This window comes from Rhinatrema bivittatum, chromosome 10, assembly GCF_901001135.1.
Source record: "Rhinatrema bivittatum chromosome 10, aRhiBiv1.1, whole genome shotgun sequence".
In the NCBI taxonomy this organism is placed as follows: Eukaryota; Metazoa; Chordata; class Amphibia; order Gymnophiona; family Rhinatrematidae; genus Rhinatrema; species Rhinatrema bivittatum.
In genome coordinates, this window is record NC_042624.1 from 96,075,664 (window position 1) to 96,097,931 (window position 22,268).

The following is a 22,268-nucleotide window of genomic DNA, read 5'->3' on the forward strand; positions in this document are numbered from 1 at the left end:
GGCACTCGGCCATGCTCCCGGACCGCCCACACCCCCCCGAACACGCCCCCAATCCGACACCATGCCCCCGGCCACGCCCCCGGCCACCCCTTTTTGCAAGCCCCGGAACTTACGCACGTCCCGGGGCTTGCGCGCGCCGCCGAGCCGTTGCAAAATAGGCTCAGCGCGCGCAGGGGGGGTGTTAAAAGGGTTGCGCGCATACCTTATGCCTCAGGCGCGCGCTGAGCCTATTTGTTTAAAAAAGTGTTAAAAGTCTGAATAAATAAGAAAGAACTACACAACTAATGCTACTTTTTCATTAGTTTAGTACACTATTCCTTATGTAACTGGTTGCTCTTGAACCATTTAGAAGCTGATTTAGTGCTATCACATTACACATAATGCATATTATTAGTGAATAAGCCCCAGCAGAAATAATTTGGGTTGCAATAAATAATCATCATGTGTTAATGAATGGTAACAAGGCAGACAAAGTTTCATTTTAATTGCAGTATTTCACAATGTATAAAACAAATTACTTTTGAAACTTCTTACTTGAACTTAGGCCAACATCAGTAGAAAGTTCTTTAGGAAATCCAGCTCTAAATTGTTTAACATTGGCCTGTGGATTACATTAACTTTTCATCTTAAAGACAGAGAAAACTGTGGTTACCCCACAAACTGTGGATGAAAAGCTTGAAATGTGTTCTACCTTTCAAATTAAGGAATTTATTGTATTAGATTTGCCATCCAGGATGGAGGATTGGTCTCAGTGAGTTGAGATATGTAATAGGACGAAAAACCCAGACTGCTGTGTATCATCAAGGCTTATGGTGCTGAAGCATTAAACTGAGGCAGGCTCCAGTTGTCCTGGAAAGAGCAGAAAGGGACTGATGGCCCTTCTCCCACGCCCAAAAATGTATGAATTCATAAATAAACAAATAAAATGATTTGACACCCTTTCATGGACCTTATGAACTGGTAAAAGACATTTTGATTATGAAGAAGACAGATGTGATCTTACAGGCACCTGCTCTGTGTTCTAGCTGCGCTGCTAGCAATAGGAGAAACTAAACTCTGCTTCAGAGGGTTGCACTGTGTAACAGCAGGGTAAGATCGAACTTCTATGTGCATTAGTGTCTGTACAAAACAAAGGAGGGGATTAATTTTTACTTGCAATGTGTGCAGAGTGGCTATTGACTGACAATTACAGGGATCAGCTTGCTTTCTCTGCATAAAAGAATCTGTGACATTGTGGTATTATTCGAATTCTTCTGAATGTGAGTCTTGTGCTTAGTGTACATAGTGAGCGAACATGCCTTGGGGTGTTTATGCCACTGTTTGCTGCCATACCCCTCACTTGGAATTTTGGGGTGTTGATTTCACTCTGTGTCTTGGGTACTCATGCCACTGTTTGTGTTGCTTTGCCACTCTTGTGGTGTTTTGGGGTGTTCATGCCAGGCTAGATGTTTTGAGGTGCTGTTGTCTCTGCTGCTAATGCCTACGAGAAAGATTCAAGAAACTTGGATGGAAAGCTCAAAGATAGAATAAAAAAAAATCAGATGCATTTCTTTCCCCCCTAACTTTAATGGAAACAAATGAAACAAAAAGATCAAATAAAATGAACAGGCTTCTGATCTGATCCAAAGGAAACAGGACACCAAACATCTGAACCAAACAACATTTTTTTTCATGCATGCCCCAAGCATTAATGTGTGTTCTTTACCATGACTTTCCTTACTTTTGATAGGAGCTATTCATTAATGATGTGTCTCAGGGTGATGAAAAGGACCCTAAGAGATTCCACTTTTACTCTTAATCAAGAGTGATCTCTTTAATAGTTACAAAAGGTTATAGCTAATAACAGCATTTAGATCCAGGGCACTAGTATATCTAATTCAAAAACCTATTTTGGTTCCAGATGTTTTAGTTGTGATCCTGATTGTCATACTATTGGTTAAAAAAATAAATAAATCGAGGTCCCCAAAATACATCTTCTCCATTTTATGATTAGATGTATCTAAACGATCCACAAGAGGTGCATTTACATGCAGTTTCTCATATGGCTTTTATGCTAAGCTATGGAGGGCTGAAACCCTCTTATAGTTTTGCCAGTATATTACTTGGTACAACTATTTTGGCTACTGAAATATATATCACAAAATTATTAATACCAAATCACAAATAGTGACATATGTAAGATTACAATCTTTATTTATTTCAAACAAGAAATTCCCAAGAACTCAATACTTGAATCTTCACAACATCACCCCAAGGAATATTTATCTAAAAATCCCAACCCATAATCCCACATTACTACTCACACACATTCATACTACACACTCACACTCATTTTTATCTATTATCTCCCAACATTAAAAAATTCCTCCATGTTCAAAACAAATTGTAATGAGGATTTTCATTTGTATGTAAATTTGTTTTGAACATGGAGGAATTTTTTTAATGTTGGGAGATAATAGATAAAAATGAGTGTGAGTGTGTAGTATGAATGTGTGTGAGTAATGTGGAATTATGGGTTGGGATTTTTAGATAAATATTCCTTGGGGTGATGTTGTGAAGATTCAAGTATATTTCTTGGGGCATGGACATGTACTATGAACCTCATTAGGGAATGCAATTTTGTTAATAACAAGGGGCATAAACAATTTCATAGTTTGCATAGATGAGCAAACAGCACAGCATTTGCAGGATTAAGACCAAGCCAAAGACACCATTTTCATTTGCCTATCTTCATTCAGAAGACACCAGGAGATACATCCTGTAGGTTCTGAGGCGATAGATCAAGTTCCTCCCCTTGCTAAAAGCCTTGATTGAATGAAATTGAAAATGTCATGAACTGAGTGTATATTCCAAAGCAAGAGGATAATCCTTTGAATCTTATTTGAAAATCGTGAATAGAGCAAGGAACATACCATGGGTTCCTGAATTCCTTGATCCTAGAAAATATTTCTGTCAGCATGTACTGCTCAGGTGTTCTTCCATGATTCTAAGTCTTTTAAGTATCCCCTCTCCAAGAATCTTGTTTTCATTTCCCCAGTTTTTAGTTTAAACTTTGACCTTTTCTGACATTTCCTCATCAGCTATATAAAAAAAATCAGGATATTAGTCCAAAGGCACCATGTCAAATCTAAGCATGGTAATATGGCCCACTGGCTTCTGAGAAATTGTATATAGCATATCAATCTATTTAGCAATATAGCTGATGAGTATCACAAGGCAACTTAAATCTTAAGGGAAAAAGTATCCAAGGACTATGGACCTGGCAAACAATTTGAAAATTGCCCCATACCACTCAATTTTCCTGTTATGAAGCTGAGTGCTTCTGGCTCTGCTTTGAGAGAGAAGCTCTCCATGTGAAACTGATGCAAATAACATTAAGTATACTATTGCAAGCTAAGTATAAAACTGTGCCCTTGATTGAGGCGAGTTGTTTTTTTCTAACAACAAGTTGGCGCTTCCAGTGATGTTCATTGGATTTTTAAAGTGCTTTATTATCCACCTCTTTGTAATAGTATTTTCTTTGTGACTAGGTGATTTAAGATCCTCTTTCTCTTCCCTTGTGAATGTTGGCTTGGTGTTAGAATGAGATTGGCTACTTTTATGACTTATAACCTGCTTTTTCACAGCTTTTTAAAATGTATTTAATTGCCCTCTTTGGATTCAGGGAGGAAGGACCTCTATTGTTTTTTTTTTTGCTTTAGAAAATTATATAAAAACATATATCCACTAGCATAGCTCATATCATTTGGCTTCCACAGTTTTGAAATTAGACAAATTGTATTTAAAAGCCTAAATCTGGCAAAAAACAAACATAGCCACACACAAAAAAACTGAATAGTTTTGGCTAGTCCTTAAATCTGGTCTTAACTCTTAGATACAAATCATCTGTACAGTCTGCACCAGAGGAATAAAAAGTAAGAGATTATACTATCAGGTATGTGAAGGCCAGAGAGCTCAGAACTTCTAAAGTTTTATTGAAGCTAAGAACATAACATTGAAATAATTTGTCAAAGGTGAGGGAGGCTGAGACCATGAAATAGTAACAATAGAGTAGATTTTTTTTTCAAAAGGTTTAACTGTTGTGATGGTTATTAATATAACCCAGGAGAAGTTGAGGCAGGAAAACTGGGTAGAATCCTGAAAACCCAAGGTTAGGGGAAGAGATCTTTCTCTGAGAGGCATTGGGGGAGGGGAGGACTGATGAGCAGAGAGGGAGGGACTGCACAGCCTGCACCTCAGCAAGAGGTGGACTGGGAGAAGCTGGGGAGGGGGCCTGGTGAGGGGGCTGGACAGGGACAGGAAGAAGGACTAGTAAAGGCAGAGGGAGACATGGAGGAGAGTCCAGAACCTGGGCCAATATCAATGGAGGTGGGAGAGGACGGGTGGAAACCCCCTCAAGGAGACCTCGATTGCCAAACAGGTTAGAATCTGATAAGAAGAAACTGCCTGTGGGTGGATGTAGCTGTCGTTGGGCAAGGGGCAGTATCTAAGTGTCCCTCTACAAGCTACAGTGGGTGGTGGCAGAAACCAAGCCCACAGGCATTTGATTTGGTGCTTGAAAGTGGCAGGGGCCATGAACTGTGCCTAGAAAAGCAAGGTTTAAACCAGGGGCAGGAGCCATAGACTACGCAAAGGAAAGCAAGGTTTAAGCCTGGAGTCAGAAGCCATGGACTGATCACTTGGCAGCTCGCTTTATGAACTACAGCTTGGCTGGTATAGAAAAGGCCAGGCCTAATTTCAGAAGTGCCTGTCAGGGACGGGCAGGTGGCGGGGAAGCAAGGTATTTACTCCCGGTTGTTGAGCTCTCTGCAGGATTAAAAGCACCTGTTCGAGCAGTGGCTGAGTTCTGAAGTGGTGACACTATTATAGAAGAGTTCTGCAGAGGGGAATTAGCCTACGAAGCATCGGCTGTGTTGGAACACAGGGGAGACAGGGGATGACACTGTCTAACTTTGTGAATTAGATAAACCTTACCAACAGGCTAAATTTAATTGGCTACATTCATACCACACAAAACATTTAGCTGGTTTATAAAGGGGCAGGACCATAGTTGTAGTTAGGTCAAGGGCAGGAGCTTAACCAGTTAGCTTTTCAGTGCTAGCCAAGTAATTTATATTAGCTGGTTAACACTAAGCTAAAAAAACATTATAGCATATCTAAATCTAGCCGGTCAAAATTTGACCGGCTAGATTTAGCAATTTGTTCTACCACAAATATAGCCGGCTAAATTTGACTGAAAATCTTCTAAAGATAGCCAGTTAAAATTAATTGGTTATTTTTGATGCTCGGTAACTCTATGAAAACTGACCCTGTATTAACATAGAGGCCCATATTCTGTGCCACTTAGCCAGCTAAGTGGCAAGAGGGGAACAGGGCATAACAGGAAGGAGCTGAGTTAGCCGGATAACTTATCCAGCTAATTCTGGTCACCCTGTAAGTCAGATAAACTTATCTGGCTAATTTTAGGATAGCCCGATATATTAGGCTAAGTTAACTGGATAAGTTTATTTAGCTAACTTGCAGAGTCGCACAGTGGCTGAATATGGACCTCATAGTAAAAATGGCACAAATTGACAGAAATATAGAAATACCTTTTATCTCCAGTTGTGCCTGTTTCTGATTCCACTGAACATAAGTTATTGATGCTAGGCTTTAAAATGTCAACTGCACTTCCAATCTAGGAATATGAAGATATGGATAGATAGACATCAATGTAAATCAATAGTTTCAAAATGGTCAATGACAGCTGACCTGTGACAGTAGGTGATATTTTTTGTAAAGGAAAACCTTTTATATTATTTTACTGATTGTGCACTATTGCTTTTTATATGTTTCTAAGAAAATCGATCATTAATACAAACCAATGTTTTTGATCCCTAACTATAAGTTTGGACACACATAGCTAGATTTTATGGAAATTGTGACCTTGACCTTCATTTCTATTAAAATGTTTTGTCTAGGGTTTTTTTTGGTCACTCGATCCTGTGTGTCCATGTAACGATGGAGTTTTGAGGGACATGAACACCTTCATGATGGGGCATATTAGTCCATAACCTGGAAGCAGATAGAATCATAGTCATTCCTGTAATAGCTGTTACTCTGATTTTCCTTTTATTGTGAAAGATGCAACTTGCAATCTAGGGAAAAATTATCCTTCTGAGTTTGTACAGAAATAAAATATACATTGTGGTAAGCTATCTGGGCAATGAATGAATCCTAACCTTAATGGTGATTTAAAAGTTCACCATGGCACTGTAGCTTAGCGTTTCCATGATGTTTATATCATAATGTCAGATCATGTTATACTAATTAAAACAATGTGCATAAAAATAGTACAGAATGGTTCTAAAACTGTATTATATGGAGACCGAATAAAAGTCTTTCAAGGGCTACACTCTAGCCTGCATAGATATTTGACACTCAAATTCTACCTGTTATAATGTATTCAGTCTTAACTTTGTGGTTCTGTGCTATGGAGTTTGAGTCATAAGTAGATTTAAATTCACAGAGATGCACACATCAATTTTTCATGTACTTTCATGAGTAAGAAGGAAAAGATGTTTAAAAAATTCTACTTGTTTATATCTCCACCCTTACAAAGTACATCTCTCTATTTACTGAGTTTAAGACAGAAGTCTATAACAGACTAAAGAAGATTCTTCTAAACTGTTATCTAATTAATAACATTAGGGATTATAACAGTGTTTCGTTTGCGACGAAATAGAAAATATAGATATTTCCTATTTTGTCACGGTTCGGGAGGTCAACGAAATGATAGGAAATCCCACAAAATTCCGTGTGGTTTTTTCTTATCATTTTTTGGGGGGGGAAGGATACATTAAAAAAAGAAACCCACCCCAACCCTTCAAATTTAATTAATTGCAACCCGCCCCCCAAGACTTACCGAAAGTCCCTGGTGGTCCAGTGGGGGCACAGGAGCGATCTCCCCCTCTTGGGCTGTCGGCTGCCACTAATCAAAATGGCGCCGATGGCCCTTTGCCCTTACCATGTGACAGGGGCTATCGGTTCCGTTGGTCGGCCCCTGTTACATGGTAGGCGCAATAGATGGCCCATGCCATTTTTTAAGATGGCGCTGCTTAGCCATGAAATGAATAGACACACAAATTTCAATGAATGTACATCCCTATCGCTATCAAGCGAATGAGAGAAATATATATATTATTAACTCAAGTGAACAAACTATCAGTAAAGAAGTTGGAAACTACCCATCTTCTATGTGATTTCAATGCTGAGACTGTCTAATTATTGATGTTGTACACTAAGGATGGAAACAGAGCATAATTGCAAAAAAGGAAATGGGTATAAGAGCTATTGTTCATCCTCAAAAATTGGAATTTCTGGCCTTAGTTGAAAGCTATCCAGTAGGGGAAAGGAGTTGAATGGAGACTGAGAGGAGCTGTGCAGAAAGGGTGTATCTCGACATTTCCTTTCTTTGTGCCCCTGGGTGCCAAGTACATCATGCAAATTAAATCTCACTTTTTTGTGAAAATAGTGAAATCAGTTATTCTGATAACATCTAGGTAGAAGTTAGCTTTGTTCAAGTTAGCCTTTAAAAACTCCAAAATTATTTGTTGAGATCTTCACATGCTGATGAACCCACTATCAAAACTGTCATCCATTCTCTCAACACCTCTGGCTTAGAGTATTTCAACATACTTCTCCCAGGGCACTCAGTGAAATTTAAATTTTTCACTATAATTTATTCAGCTGTGCAACTTATTATTCATCAATGTCACTGTGCCCATATACCCTTTTTCTCAAGTCATTACATGGCTTCCCATCTGCTTCCACATACAGTTCAGTGCATTAATTCTGCAGCATCTCATTACATCTCCTCTCTTTACTCTCCACCTCTCTTTACACTCTGATCATTCAGCAAGTCACTCATATCCATGCTGAGGTGACTGGTGAAAAGGCGAACCCTTGAGTCTATACCAACTCGCGTTCCCCACAGGTTGAGCCCTTGAGTACCAGGGCCAGCAGGAGGTACAGGTCTCTCGAAGACAACAATCCCAGAAGACAGAAGGCTGAAGTGACATTGGATGAACCAGAAGTCAGGGCAGGCAGCAGACTAGCAGAATCAGGGACAGTCCAGAGGACAGGGCAGGCAGGCAACAAGCAAGTTTAATAGGTTTGGCCCATCTCAATGTTATCTTTATTTGGGTCCAATGAGGTGAAATTTAAAGGCCCAGCATGCTCATCAATTGGGGGATGTGTGAACAAGTTGGGTGGGTTCTCGCCAACCAAATTTAAAAATATGCCCAGATATGCGCATGCCTACCGCTGCGCACACATCTCAAATGTTTTCAAAGAGGGGCGTGGGCAGGTCTGGGTGGGGCATGGCCAAGAGATGTGCGCAATACTCATGCCGCTGGGTGCACGCCCAGGTGCAGTGGTGCAGTAAGTTTACTTCTCCAAGGTTAGATAATAAAGAGATCTATTTCTCAAGGGTTTAAAGGGTCTGGGGTAACTGGGGGGGAGTGCAGGCTATCAAACCTAGGGGAGTTTGGAGGATGTGGCTGTTAACTGGGTAAACTGGTGAACGAACTGGTGAAACTGGTACTGGCGTGGGCGTGCGCCCTTTTTAAAATTTCCCAACTTATGTAGTAGAAGCAGGATTTACGTGCCCACTTAAAATTGGGCGCGCATATTCGTGCAGTTAGGCTTTTTTTTTTTTTAACATGAGCACATATACGTGCATAAGTTATAAAATGGTCACGTATCTGTGCGCGTGACGACGCACCTACGCTCTGGTTTGAAAGTTACTGTCCCTCTCTAGAAACCACTGGAGAGAGGTTTAGAAACATCGTAAGCACTGTTTTCTAAAGGGTTTTCCCCACAGATTATGACAAAATTCTTGAAGAAAAGGTACACTGCATTCAAAGGTTCTCAGTGAAAGTCAGGTGGTCTTTGTCCATCTCATTTGCTAATTCAACACGTAAATATACCTGACTCAAATGTTGACTAGGTTGAAAGCCAATGGGGCTGATGCAATAAAGGCACATAGAAAGCGGGTGCTGAACAGTCAGCGCCCGCTCTTTTAACGCGCGCATGGTGCCCTAAAGGGGGGGCGCAATGCAATATTTAAATTAGGGGGGCATGCTAGGAAGGAGGCGCTAGGGTCGCTTGCGCGACCTTAGCGCCTCCTTCCTAGCACGACCCGCCGCGGCTGCCGGGAAGAGGCCCTGAGGCTGTTTCTACAAACGCTTTCAATCCGCAAAAAAAAAAAAAAGAACTGCAAAAGCATCAAATCAAATAGATAGGCAGTGAAATGCTAGTCAGTTAACTGAGAGGAAATGATCATGCAGGCCTATGGCACAATAAAGCCAAAGAAAACCCTCCAACTATAGACATCTGTGAGCGTCTTCAGCAGCGATCATCCCAGAGCTGGCTCGAAGCTCGGCAGCTTGTAAGCGTGTGCCCCTCTTCCCGCCGCGGCTGCCTGTCTGGCATTAATGAAAACGGCCGCCGAGTTTTATCGGTGGCCGTTTTCATTACTGGCAGACGGCCGGTTATGAAAACCGACACCGAGTATACCGGCGTCGGTCTTCATAACGTGGCAGTTTGCCTAGTTATTTTATTTTTATTTTTTTTAACTTTAAAAAAGAAGTACAGAAAAGCAGTTTTTTTTTTCTGCTTTTCTGTACCTCTTTTCAATGTGCTCAGCTACTTGCATTGGGAGGGAATGAGTAATAGGCTCATTCACATGCATTTGAATGTGATGAGCGCTATCTCATTCACTCCACGTTGGACGCGCGTTAAATAGGCGCTAATTCCCCTATTGCATTAAGGGGTGGATTAGCGCCTATTTAACTCACGTCTGACTGCGAGTTATCAGTGTGCTCAGCTGAGCGCACTGAACTGCATCGGGCCCCTATGTGTGTGAAGAGCTAAAATATAATACTATACTGGCCGAGAATAAGAAAACGTTTTCAGCATAATTTGAGGTCTTTCTGCAAGCACTGTGCTTTTGTCTGCTCTCTAACTAGGAATTTGGTCTATCAGGGAACTGAACTGGTAATGCCTGGCCTTTTGATAGACACACAGCATGGCGCACCACTAGGAAGGAAGTTCACAGTTCCTAGTATATGCTGAAATGCCAATTACAGCAAAAATAACTTTCATTAAAAAGCCATATTTCAGCCCAAGGATTTATAGTGTTTTCATTTTCATATTGTACATTTGTGGGGAATATTTTATCCCATCCAACTTCTAGATCAGCTAGGTTGAAGTGCAGCTGCTGTGAAATTATTATTTGCACATTAGCATGAACTCTTCTTTATAGGGTTTGGTATTCTTAATTTACTGATCCTTAAAAGAAAGCTATACCCTCGGCTTACTGGTTGTTATAATTAAAAAAAATACACTTTGGATGAATTTTGAAAACAGTTTTCCCTCTTAAAGTATTGTTTTATGGGTATAAATGGCTGTTAAGAATGGCCCAGGGTTCGGTGAGCATAAAAGTAAGAATTAAGCTGATGACACACACATACTTGTATGTGCTCAGGTGATAGACAGTCCAGGCTTGAAACTGAGGCTCGTGCGCTTAGCGGGCAATATCAGGAAAGTGGTGCATGGATAAGTTGTTCAGCTCAAGTTAGCTGGATAACTTGTCATGGATATTCAGCAGGACAAGGCCCCCACTGAAGATACTCACCTAATCCAGGTGCTTGAATATAGCTGGTTAAATGGCAGAAAGAAATGTTCTAGCAGGCCTCACAAGAAAATGATGCTGGCTAGCCCAGAGACTGGACACATTTTGGAGTTTCTTTGGCATTGGGTCTCAGGGCCAGGTGCCATTTTTAAACGGACTTTGAGGGGCAGGAGTGAGTGGGAATTGCTTCTGCCCCTTTCTCTTGACAGAACCCTCGTGGAAGGGATACGTGGGGGGGGGGCTAGGGAGGTCTCCTGGCCTCAGCTGATTTCTGAGGGATAGGAAGAAGATTGGGCCTGGGGAGGACCCGGCTGGGCTTGGTTCAGCCCAGGCAGGTAGACCTAGGCCCCAGCATCTTGGAAGAGTAAAAAAAAAAAAAAAAATGCTTAATAGTAAAGATTTTAATTAATACAGGGAGAGTATTACACACTGCTAGAAAGTACAGCTTTCTTTTAGACAATAAGTTTACACTGACCTGATAAAAAGAGAATAATTTTCAAGTTAGTTGCATAAATGCTTTAAGTTAGTTCAATAAAAATGTACCACCTAGCGCTCAGATTGGAAGAGTAGCCCAGTGGTTAGAGCAGCAGCTTAAAAAATACAAAAGCTAGACTTCACATCACTTGAAAAATGTTTGTTTTGTTGTGTTTATCCAAAATGAAATAAAAATTTAAAAAAAACCCCAGAAAACCAGAAAAACTAAATGAATTAAAAGGTCTGCCTCCTCCCACCCATCGAACCCATTTAAAGGAATGGCCAGCTCCCAGGACCAGTTGTTGGGCAGGAGGGTGGCTTACTCTTACTCCTGGAAGACCGCCAGTGGTATCTTCCCCATCTCACATCCTTCCTATCCCAGTCCTCTCACCCTCTCCCCACCTTCTTACCCCATTCCTGGTCCTCTCATCTTTTCCTTCTCCTCTCATCTCCTCTCCTCTCCCCATCCCATTTCCTTCTCCTTTCCCCAGGTTCTTTGGCCTGGATTGGCCACTGTTGGAAACAGGATGCTGGACTTGATGGACCCTTGGTCTGACCCAGCATGGCAATTTCTTATGTTCTTATCTCTTACACTACTAAGGGATGGGGAGAGGAAGAGGAGAGGGAGAACTCTTTTCCTCGCTCAGTGAAAAAATAAATTACAGACACAAGCAAGGTTGGAAAATTGTTTTCATTTTTAGAACATATATAAAAGATGGAAATGTTTGCCAATATGCTTCAGAATTTTCAATATTTTGCCACAGAATCTACCCTTGAGTTGCCAGAGAATACTGTGGAGCTGTTCTTTAGACCTTCTGCTCCATGTGGTTTGACCTCACATGGAGGGGGGAGGGGGTTAAAGGGCAACAGGACCAACAGTGCTTAGGAGTGGCAAAACCTTAAGACGGTAACTTTCAAAGGGGCGTGCAGGTATGCACTGATGCATGCGCGTTGGCACGCACCCAGACACGTGAGAATTTTAAAGCATACACGCAAATAAACACGCATGTTATAAAATAGCTTAGGCCCAAGAATGTGTGCCTAATTTTGCAAGTAGGTGCGCTCAACAACTCAAATTGGATTTTGGTCGCGTAAGTTGGCAATTTTTTAACCAGCACACATCCATGCCATGACCAGTTTCACCAGTTTGTCCAACAGTTGGCCCAATATAAAGCTAGATCCTCCATAGCCCCTGGTTTAATAGCCTGCACTCTCCAGTTACCCAGATCCTTTAAACTCCTCAGGAAAGGCTGCTTTTTTAGTTTTTTTAAACTTACACATCCTCCATAGCAGAAGTAATGTTATACGGCACTGGACCTGGGTGCGCGCCCAGGCACATAAGTATTTGCGTGCCTATCTCTTAAGCCCGTGCCCCTCCTAAACCATGCCCACACCATGCCCCTTTTTGAATCAGTGCGAGATGTGCACGTAGTGGGAGGCTCCTTTTAAAATTGGGTGGACACATACACACGTCCTAGATGCGAGCACATCCCCCAATGTTGGCGCGTGCCCGTCTTTTAAAATTCACCTCTTAATCTGTAACTGGCAATAATGAGTAAAATACTCCTGGGAAAAATACTGCTGTGCATCTTGGGGTCTCCATCTTATGCAGGAGCTGTGCAGCCTCCAGGCTTTCCTCTATCCTAAGTGCTAAAAGCTCGGAGGATCTAGTGGGATTCCTTCTTCCCTTCCCCGCCACAGACTCAAGTGACAAACTCAAAAATGGAAGTCACCATGCTGTTGGTCTTATGGGGCACTCTGAACACATTTGGATCACCAGGGAGATAAGGTAAGTGGATTTGGGGGTAGGGGACAGGTTTTGGGGGGACTTAATGGTTTGGAACAAGGGGTAGGATTTGAATACTTGGGGATAGTGTTACGACTGTCGCTGCCCGACGTCTCCACTCCTCCCTCCTTACCTCTCTGGTGACTCCTCCCGCGGTTGACGGACGTTTCGCTGCCGTGGCGTCTGCCTGCCGTCCTCTCCAGCGTCCCCGGTCCGGCTTGGACGCTGCCTCCCGCCATGATGTCCAGCTGCCTTAGGGTGCGCGTGCTGCGCGGCCCTGCTTCAAATACTTTCTTTGGCGCACACCTCAAGGGCATCCCCCTGTGATAACGTCATGCATCCCAGATACAAAAGGCCTATACTACTGCTAGCTAATCGAGTTAGCAACAGGTATTCGTACTGGTGAACTCCTTACGGATGAGATTTGCTCTCCGTACCTAGCTACTCTGCTTCTCCATTATTGGACTTACTCTGTTTGGGGTACCAGCTCCTCAGGGGCCTCTCTCTTCTCTTTCAGTTTCTCTGTCTGGAACCGGTACTCGCTCCTCGAGGGCCCATGTTCCCGAACTCGCTGCCTGGACTTCACTTCTGCCTGGAAGATACCGCTGCCTACACCATCAGTGAGTTTCCATCTACTTCTCGAGGAGTAGATGGAAACTCAGGTACTCACTCCTCAAGGAGTGAGAACCTGGAACCAGGTACTCACTCTTTGAGGGCCTGCCTCTACTCTAGCTCCTGTGATCCCTACTGAGAGAAACCGCTGTGTGAGTGCTCAACCAACGAGGCTCTATTCCAGAACCCTGCATATACTTCATTGTACTCACTATCTCAGTTTCGCTTCACTACAGCACAGCCATTGTGGGATCACTGTTCCAGAGCCCTGAAGGACTACAAGCCCAGCCGGGCTTCATCTCTGCTCACTACTGCCACCTCTGGTGGCTCCTCAATACTGTTAATAAAAGATCTATCTGTGTTGTGTGTCCTAAGCTGAGCCTGACCTGTGGTCCCTCACGGGACTTCCCCGTGGGCGTGGTCAGCAACCACAGTGTCCAAGTGTCCACCCAAAACCTTACAAACAATAACAGATGGGGGCCAGGATCAGTACCATGGTGACAGTATTTTTTAAATTTTATAATTTTGCCGCTGAGGGTGCAGCAAATGGGAGTGGTAGAAGCATCCCGCTAGACACCTGGGGATTTTTAAAACCTATGACCAGGGTTTGGGGGCCTCTCAGCCCCATTTAAGTAAGGATCTCAGGAGCACTGGATCACACGTTAATGTTCCAATGCTCCTTGGGGGGGGGGGGGGGGAGTTAACTACTTCTCTTGAGGTACCAGCCAACTTTCCATCAAATAACGTGGCTTGCCAACTTATCTGCAAGCCACATTATTTGATTATTCATGCTATGGAGCCAATTGGCATGCATTTGCATGCAAAATGTCTTATTAACGTTCCCACATTATGCCGAGCTTTTTGCTGCTACGGTTAACATATGGAATTTCAAATTTCACACAGTATGTGTGTGGTAACGTTGTTTACCACACAATAAAACATTATCGATGCTTAGTGAATGACCCCCTTAGACTGTAAGCCCCCTGGGGAGAGGGAAATAACTTCTGTGTCTGAATGCAACTTGCCTATATCCTACTAATGAAAAGGCACGAGCTAAAAAGATAAATACAATAAAAGGCCTGCTTGCTGATCTTTATTTCAGAGCATCTAAGCTGATTAATACGGAAACCACAATGCTTTATTTTAAACAAGAAAAGCTTGATAGTTAAGCTAAACAATATCTATAACTTTATTTTTTTTAATATAAAGAGCTTCTCACAGCTCTCTATTGAATACCCATTCCGCATTTTGATACACGTAAGCTGTGATTTTTACAAATAAATATATTCTAGCCTAAAGGTAAATATATAAAACAATACACAAGATGTTACATATGAAATTTGTTATTTTCTTTTACCAGGAGTTCTGCTTATATTATCTCCAACTCATTCTCCTGAAAATGTATCCCTTTACAATGGTAATCTATGAATAAAATACAAAATTATTCTGAGACCTTGAGCTGAATAGATTAAAAAAAAAAAGCACATACAAAATTTCTCATATTTAGTTGTCATACAGTCATTCCAAAATTGGTTAAATGTCTATACTTTTTGCATATAATGTAACAGAATAACAGTTAGCTCCCTCTTCCCTTTACTTCTCTCCTCCTAAAATTCAGAAAACTGGTAAAAACTAGGGATGTGAATCGTTTTCCATATCGTCTTAACGATAGAAATCGTGTGGCAGGGCAAGAAAATCGTCTTAGGCACGATTTTTTAGTTAAAAAATCGTTAAAAATCGTTTTTTCCGATTAGTGCGCACTAACTCCCAGTTAGTGTGCACTAACTCCCAGTTAGTGCGCACTAACTGGGAGTTAGTGCGCACTAACTGAAAATGATACAATTTGACACTTTTCAGGTCAGTTAAGGTATGAATATGTATTCCTATTGGCTGCCCTCTTATTTATTCATGTTACCAAGTTTCCTACTGACAGTATATGGGGGATGGGAAATGGAAACAGTTGGTAGCTTGACAAAACAAGTAATGTGATCAGTCAATGTGACTAGAACTTGTGCCCTAACCCTGATACCAGGGGTATTGTGATCTTCCTGCACACAGTGCCCTATCCCTATTAATACCAGGAGTGTTGTGATCTTCCTGCACACAGTGCCCTATCCCTAATACCAGGGGTGTTGTGATCTTCCTGCACACAGTGCCCTATTCCTGATACTGGGGGTGTTGTGATCTTCCTGCACACAGTGCCCTATTCCTGATACCGGGGGTGTTGTGATCTTCTTGCACACATCCCGATATCAGGGATAGGGCACTGCATGCAGGAAGATCACAACACTCCTGGTATTAATAGGGATAGGGCACTGCATGCAGGAAGATCACAACACTCCTGGTATTAATAGGGATAGGGCACTGCATGCAGGAAGATCACAACACCCCTGGTATCAGGGATAGGGCACTGTGTGCAGGAAGATCACAATACCCCGGAGGAGTGAGGGTCAGGCAGCTCCCCCCTGTCTGTGAAGCCAGCCTCTCACTAGTAATGCAGGGAGGGAGCTGTCTCAGACTTCACCATCCACCCCCGCCCCCCCCTCACCCACACACCATTCACTAGCTGGGACATGGGGGAAGTCAGGAGTGAGGGACAGGCAGCTCCCCCCTGTCTGTGAAGCCAGCCTCTCACTAGTAATGCAGGGAGGGAGCTGTCTCAGACTTCACCATCCTCCCCCCCCCCCCTCACCCACACACCATTCACTAGCTGGGACATGGGGGAAGTCAGGAGTGAGGGTCAGGCAGCTCCCCCCTGTCTGTGAAGCCAGCCTCTCACTAGTAATGCAGGGAGGGAGCTGTCTCAGACTTCACCATCCTCCCCCCCCCCTCACCCACACACCATTCACTAGCTGGGACATGGGGGAAGTCAGGAGTGAGGGTCAGGCAGCTCCCCCCTGTCTGCGAAGCCAGCCTCTCACTAGTAATGCAGGGAGGGAGCTGTCTCAGACTTCACCATCCTCCCCCCCCCCCTCACCCACACACCATTCACTAGCTGGGACATGGGGGAAGTCAGGAGTGAGGGTCAGGCAGCTCCCCCCTGTCTGTGAAGCCAGCCTCTCACTAGTAATGCAGGGAGGGAGCTGTCTCAGACTTCACCATCCACCCCCCCCCCCCTCACCCACACACCATTCACTAGCTGGGACATGGGGGAAGTCAGGAGTGAGGGTCAGGCAGCTCCCCCCTGTCTGTGAAGCCAGCCTCTCACTAGTAATGCAGGGAGGGAGCTGTCTCAGACTTCACCATCCTCCCCCCCCCCCTCACCCACACACCATTCACTAGCTGGGACATGGGGGAAGTCAGGAGTGAGGGTCAGGCAGCTCCCCCCTGTCTGTGAAGCCAGCCTCTCACTAGTAATGCAGGGAGGGAGCTGTCTCAGACTGGTATCAGGGTTAGGGCACTGTGTGCAGGAAGATCACAACACTCCTGGTATTAATAGGGATAGGGCACTGTAAGAGATGACTGTAGTAGATTGAATAAAGATCTGATGTTTCTGCTCTCCTCACACCAAACAAAAACAACACACAAGCAGAGAAGCCCTTCTTACAAAGCTGAGCTAGTGAGTTAAGTAGGAGGAAAAGTAAACATACTGGTGCCAGTGTGGCTACTTAAAAAATACACTTACCAACAATCAATTACATATATTTGAACTGTGTACAGTTCCAGCCAGGACCACCTTTCTAAAATGCACAGTGATTGGCAAATTCAACATGCACTAGCATTTTAGGTGCCTGCTAACAAAAATAATAAACAAACAAGTTCTAGTCACGTGAGTGCTGATCATTACATTACTTTTTTTGTCAAGCTTCCAACTGTTTCCATTTCACATCCCCCCAACCATATTAGTAACATCAATAGATAAGAGCACAGCCAGCCAATAGGAATACATACATACATATTCATTCCTAAGTGACCTTTACTGACCTGGGAAGTGTGAACACTTTGTTTCATTTTCTGTTGGTGTTCGTTAGTTTCCAGTTCCATTTCCCATCCCCCCAACCATCACCTCAGTGGTAACCTTGGTAACATCAATAGATAAGAGGGCAGCCAGCCAGTAGGAACACATATTCATTCCTAACTGACCTTCAGTGACCTGGAAAGTGTTTATTTGTATCATTTTCAGTTAGTGCGCACTAACTCGAGTTAGTGCGCACTAACACGATTTAACGATTTTTAACGATAAATCGTTAGAATTTCTATTGTATCGTGTTCTATAACAATTTAAGACGATATAAACATTATCGGACGATAATTTTAATCGTTGAAAAACGATTCACATCCCTAGTAAAAACGTCATTTGATGTAGCTTTCGGTTCTTCCCATTAAATCCAATCCCCTGCCCAAAACCTATATACAGATACTAAATTTTCATACCACTCTGGACCTCTTGAATAGTCCTTGAGCGGTCTTGCATTTAATTGCCAATGAATTATACTGATAACTGCTTTTGTGTGTATATCTGACTATTATTTAACTGTAACTCACTTTAAACTCTCTCTTGGTGGAAAAGCATGCCATGAATAAAAAGAAGATGGTGATTAACTTGTTCTTTGCTTCCACATGTTCTGTATGAAATTTATTTATAGCTTTAAATGTAGAATATCATGAACAACCGTTAGTGCAAGCTATGTATTTCAGATTCTTAGGAAATCATGTTGTAGTTATGAAAAATTATATTGATTAAAATATTCTATCAGCTATGAAGACAAAAAATTAGGATAGATATCAATCTCTTATATAACCTGTTTCATTTTCTACTTGTAAGATATCAGTAATCATCTCTGAATAATTATCCTCCTACTTTGTATTCAATATATAAATAATATATATAAAATTAGTGATCCTAGTTACCAGACAGGAAATGACTGCAGTGCTTACTATGCTGGGACCCTTATTTAAGTGCCAATTATCTGGCACATTGTAATGACATATATTGAAAATGGCTTTCAATAGAACCTAAAACGTTTTTCTGAACTTTTATATAGCTTAGCATAAAGGCCTTTTGCTTAAACTGTCAAAATTGGTACCATATTGTGCAGTAAAGACATTGAACTCTTCTTTTGAGTTGGACAATTTCTAATACACATGTAGGTCATTAGAACAAAAAACACAAAATGTGCCATGCTGAGTTAGACCAAGATCCAATGAGCTCAGCATCCTGTCTCTGACTGTGGAAAATCCAGGTCATTAGAAAGTATCAGTAAATCCACATCTCTATTTTATTCTCCTTTACTTTCTGAATCAGTCCTAACGTTCTATTTGCTTTTTTGACCACCACTATATATTAAGCTGAAGATTTCACCCTGGATGCTTTTCCTGTGCAGTGACTCCTAATATGAAAACCAGCATTATGTATCTACAGCCAATATTTAGTTTTGCCTATGTGCATCACTTTGCTCTTGTCCACATTAAATTTCATCTGCAATGCATTTATTAGATTTGTTATACTGCCTAAAATAAACAATCTTTAAGCAGTGTTCAAGTCTGATCAAATCTACCCTTATCCCATTCTTCCCAAATCATTAATAAAACCTAACCAATATAAATATAAACCCCAATTCCATCAAACCAAATTAAAAAAAAAGAAAATTAAATCAGCTACCTACCCAATAAGAACATCAAATTTTCCATACTGGGTCAAACCAAAGTTCTATCAAGCCCACTATCCTGTTTCCAATAGTGGCCAATCCAGGTCACAATTGCTGCCAGGATCCCAAAACATTGATAGATTCCATCTTGCTTATCCCTGGGATAAGCACTGGAGATCCCCAAGTCCAAAATGATCGATAATCAGTGGGCTCTATCAGTACTACTTAAAACTCAAATGATCTGAAAGAGAATTGCAGACAAGTCAATGCAACTAACATTTACCGATACAGGAGCTGACCTGAAAGAACTCCTGTGTTCATACTGAAGTTCCTGAATGCCAGCGGACCAGAAAGAGAACTTTACCCAAGAAAAGCTCAATGATAGCACCCTTATCCAATATGGTTACTCTTTTTTTTTTTTAAGAAACTTTATTTATAGATGCCAAATGATTTTATTACATAAAGGTAACACCATTATCCACTCTTCTTTTTTAAAGAGACTTTAATCATTGACTTGTCTGCAGTTCTCTTGTAGGTCGTCGTTTGAGTTTTAAGTAGTACTGATAGAGCCCACTGATTATTGGTCATTTTGGAATGTTGAATTTGTTCCCCGCAATTTGATTCGCTGATATTGAAAGAAGAAGCTAGGTTGTTTGTTTCCCCCTTCCAAATAACATTGACTGAAACCTGGAAAGTCAGTTGTTGTTTGATCATGAAGGAGTACACATGCAGTTAAGCTTCTTGGTGATCTCTATAAACAATCCCTGCTGAAGGATATTGTCTGAAATGTGGCCATGTTGAGAGCATGTAAATATATTAATTTTCTTTTGAAATTAAAGAGCATTAGGTGGGATAATATTGTCATTTTTTTTTACATTGAGTAAAAATTGCAATTAAGAACTTGTAAAACACTTTACATATGGTTTGATGGCGTTGGGGAAATAATATTGTAAGAGTTGAAGAGGCTTTTGCCCCTTTTTTAAAAAAAAAACATTTTTTGAATAAAACAGTGGGCAATTTTGATTATTTTTCAATAAACGTTTTAGTTGGAAGTTGGTTGGTTAATGATTAGAAAAATATAAGGTAATGGAATATTACCAATTGATGAATATGTGGAATATAAAACCACAACCCTTTCCATAAAAATGTTTTTCTTAATTTTTTTCCTATCAACAATTTTTTTCAAATAAAATGCACTTTTCAAAAGTATTGTTGAATACATCAGGCAGGTATTTCCCTACCATCTTCCTTGGTAAATATTAAAACAGATTTAATTTAGTTTTTTTTGCTATGGTCTTGTTATCCCTGAGCTCTCCTTTCATCATCTAGTGGCCCAACTTAGTACCTCCCAGGGTTTTGCTTTTAATATACTTGAAAACATTTTTATTAGATTTTGCCTTTATGACTAGCTTCCTTTCATATTCTATTTTGACTTTCTTTATTAATGTTTTACATCTAACTTGCCAGCATTTATGGTCTTTCATATTTTCCTCAGTTGGGTTAGCTTTCCATTTTCTTAATAAATGTATTTTTAGCTTTAACTGTCTTTCACTTTAACATTTAACCGAGCTGGCAGCCATTTTGTTTTTCTTTGATCTTTTTGAAGCATGGAATATATTTTATCTGTCTTCCAGTATGGTATTTTTAAATATTATACACATCTTTTACAAGCTTTTAATCCTCATAATTGTTCTTTTCACTTTTTTCCTTACTAATTTTCCCATTATATCATACTGTTAAAGTTATATAGTTATAATGTTAAAGCAGTACGTTGAGGCAGTTTTTCTTACAAGTTACAATGTTACAATGTAAAGATAATATAAGACCTGTTGTCACACTATCACACAAGTTATCATGTAAACCGATGTGATACACATGTTTGAATGTCGGTATATAAAAACAAACAAATAAATAAATAAAATAATCTCTCTTTTTAAAGTTAAATGTTTCTGCAATAGTTTTACTTAATATCCTCCCCTCCAGTAATTGTCATATTTGAATTATGATCACTATTTCTAAGTAGTCCCACCAAAATTATTTCTTGGACCAGGTCCTGCACTGGACTGAAAACTTGATCTATAATAACTTCCCTCCTCTTTGGTTCCAAGGCCAGCTGCTCCATGTAGCAATCATTGTTAGATGCAGAAATGTTACCTGTCTAGCATAATAATGGGAGATTTCACAATAATAATGGGAGATTTCAATTACCTCAATATTGACTGGGTAAATGTAACATCAGGACTTGCTAGAGACATAAAGTTCCTGGATGTAATAAATGATTGCTTCATGGAGCAATTGGTTCAGGAATCAACAACAGAGGGAGCTATTTTAGATTTAATTCTTAGTGGAACGCAAGATTTGGTGAGAGAAATAATGATGGTGTGGCTACTTGGCAACAGTGATCATAACATGATCAAATTTAAATTAATAACTGGAAGGGGGACAATAAGTAAATCTTCAGCTCTAACACTAAATTTTAAAAAGGGAAACTTTGATAAAATGAGGAAAATAGTTGGAAAAAAACTGAAAGGTGCAGCTGCAGTGGTTAAAAGTGTTCAACAGGCTTGGACATTATTTAAAAATACAATCCTAGAGGTGCAGTCCATATGTATTCCGCACATTAAGAAAGGTGGAAGGAAAGCAAAACGATTACCGTCATGGTTAAAAGGTGAGGTGAAAGAGGCTATTTTAGCCAAAAAGCATCCTTCAAAAATTGGAAGAAGGATCCATCTGAAGAAAATAGGATAAAACATAAGCAGTCAAGGAAAGTGTAAAACATTGATAAGACAGGCGAAGAGAGAATTTGAAATGAAGTTGGCCATAGAGGCAAAAACTCATAATAAAAACTTTTTTAAATATATCCAAAGCAAGAAACCTGTGAGGGAGTCGTTTGGACCATTAGATGACAGAGGGGTTAAAGGGGCTCTTAGGGAAGATAAGGCCATTGCAGAAAGACTAAATGAATTATTTGCCTCCGTGTTTATTAATGAGGATGTTGGGGAGATACCAGTTCTGGAGATGGTTTTCAGGGGTGATGAGTCAGACGAACTGAACAAAATCACTGTGAACCTGGAAGATGTAGTAGGTCAGATTGACAAACTAAAGAGTAGTAAATCACCTGGACCGGATGGTA

The 22,268-nt window shown here is 41.1% G+C and overlaps 1 protein-coding gene and 1 long non-coding RNA gene across 2 annotated transcripts in view; one reads left to right on the plus strand and one right to left on the minus strand.

The window, feature by feature from the left end:
- The window catches only part of NEGR1 (neuronal growth regulator 1), a 922,687-nt gene that overhangs the window by 358,965 nt on the left and 541,454 nt on the right, over nt 1–22,268 (plus strand). The gene's annotated exons all lie outside the window — the stretch shown is intronic.
- On the minus strand, nt 1,085–13,441 carry LOC115100428. The gene is made up of 3 exons (XR_003859056.1): nt 13,406–13,441; nt 5,592–5,677; nt 1,085–1,480 (listed from the first exon to the last, which is right to left on the minus strand). It is a non-coding gene; the product is annotated as an uncharacterized LOC115100428 (long non-coding RNA).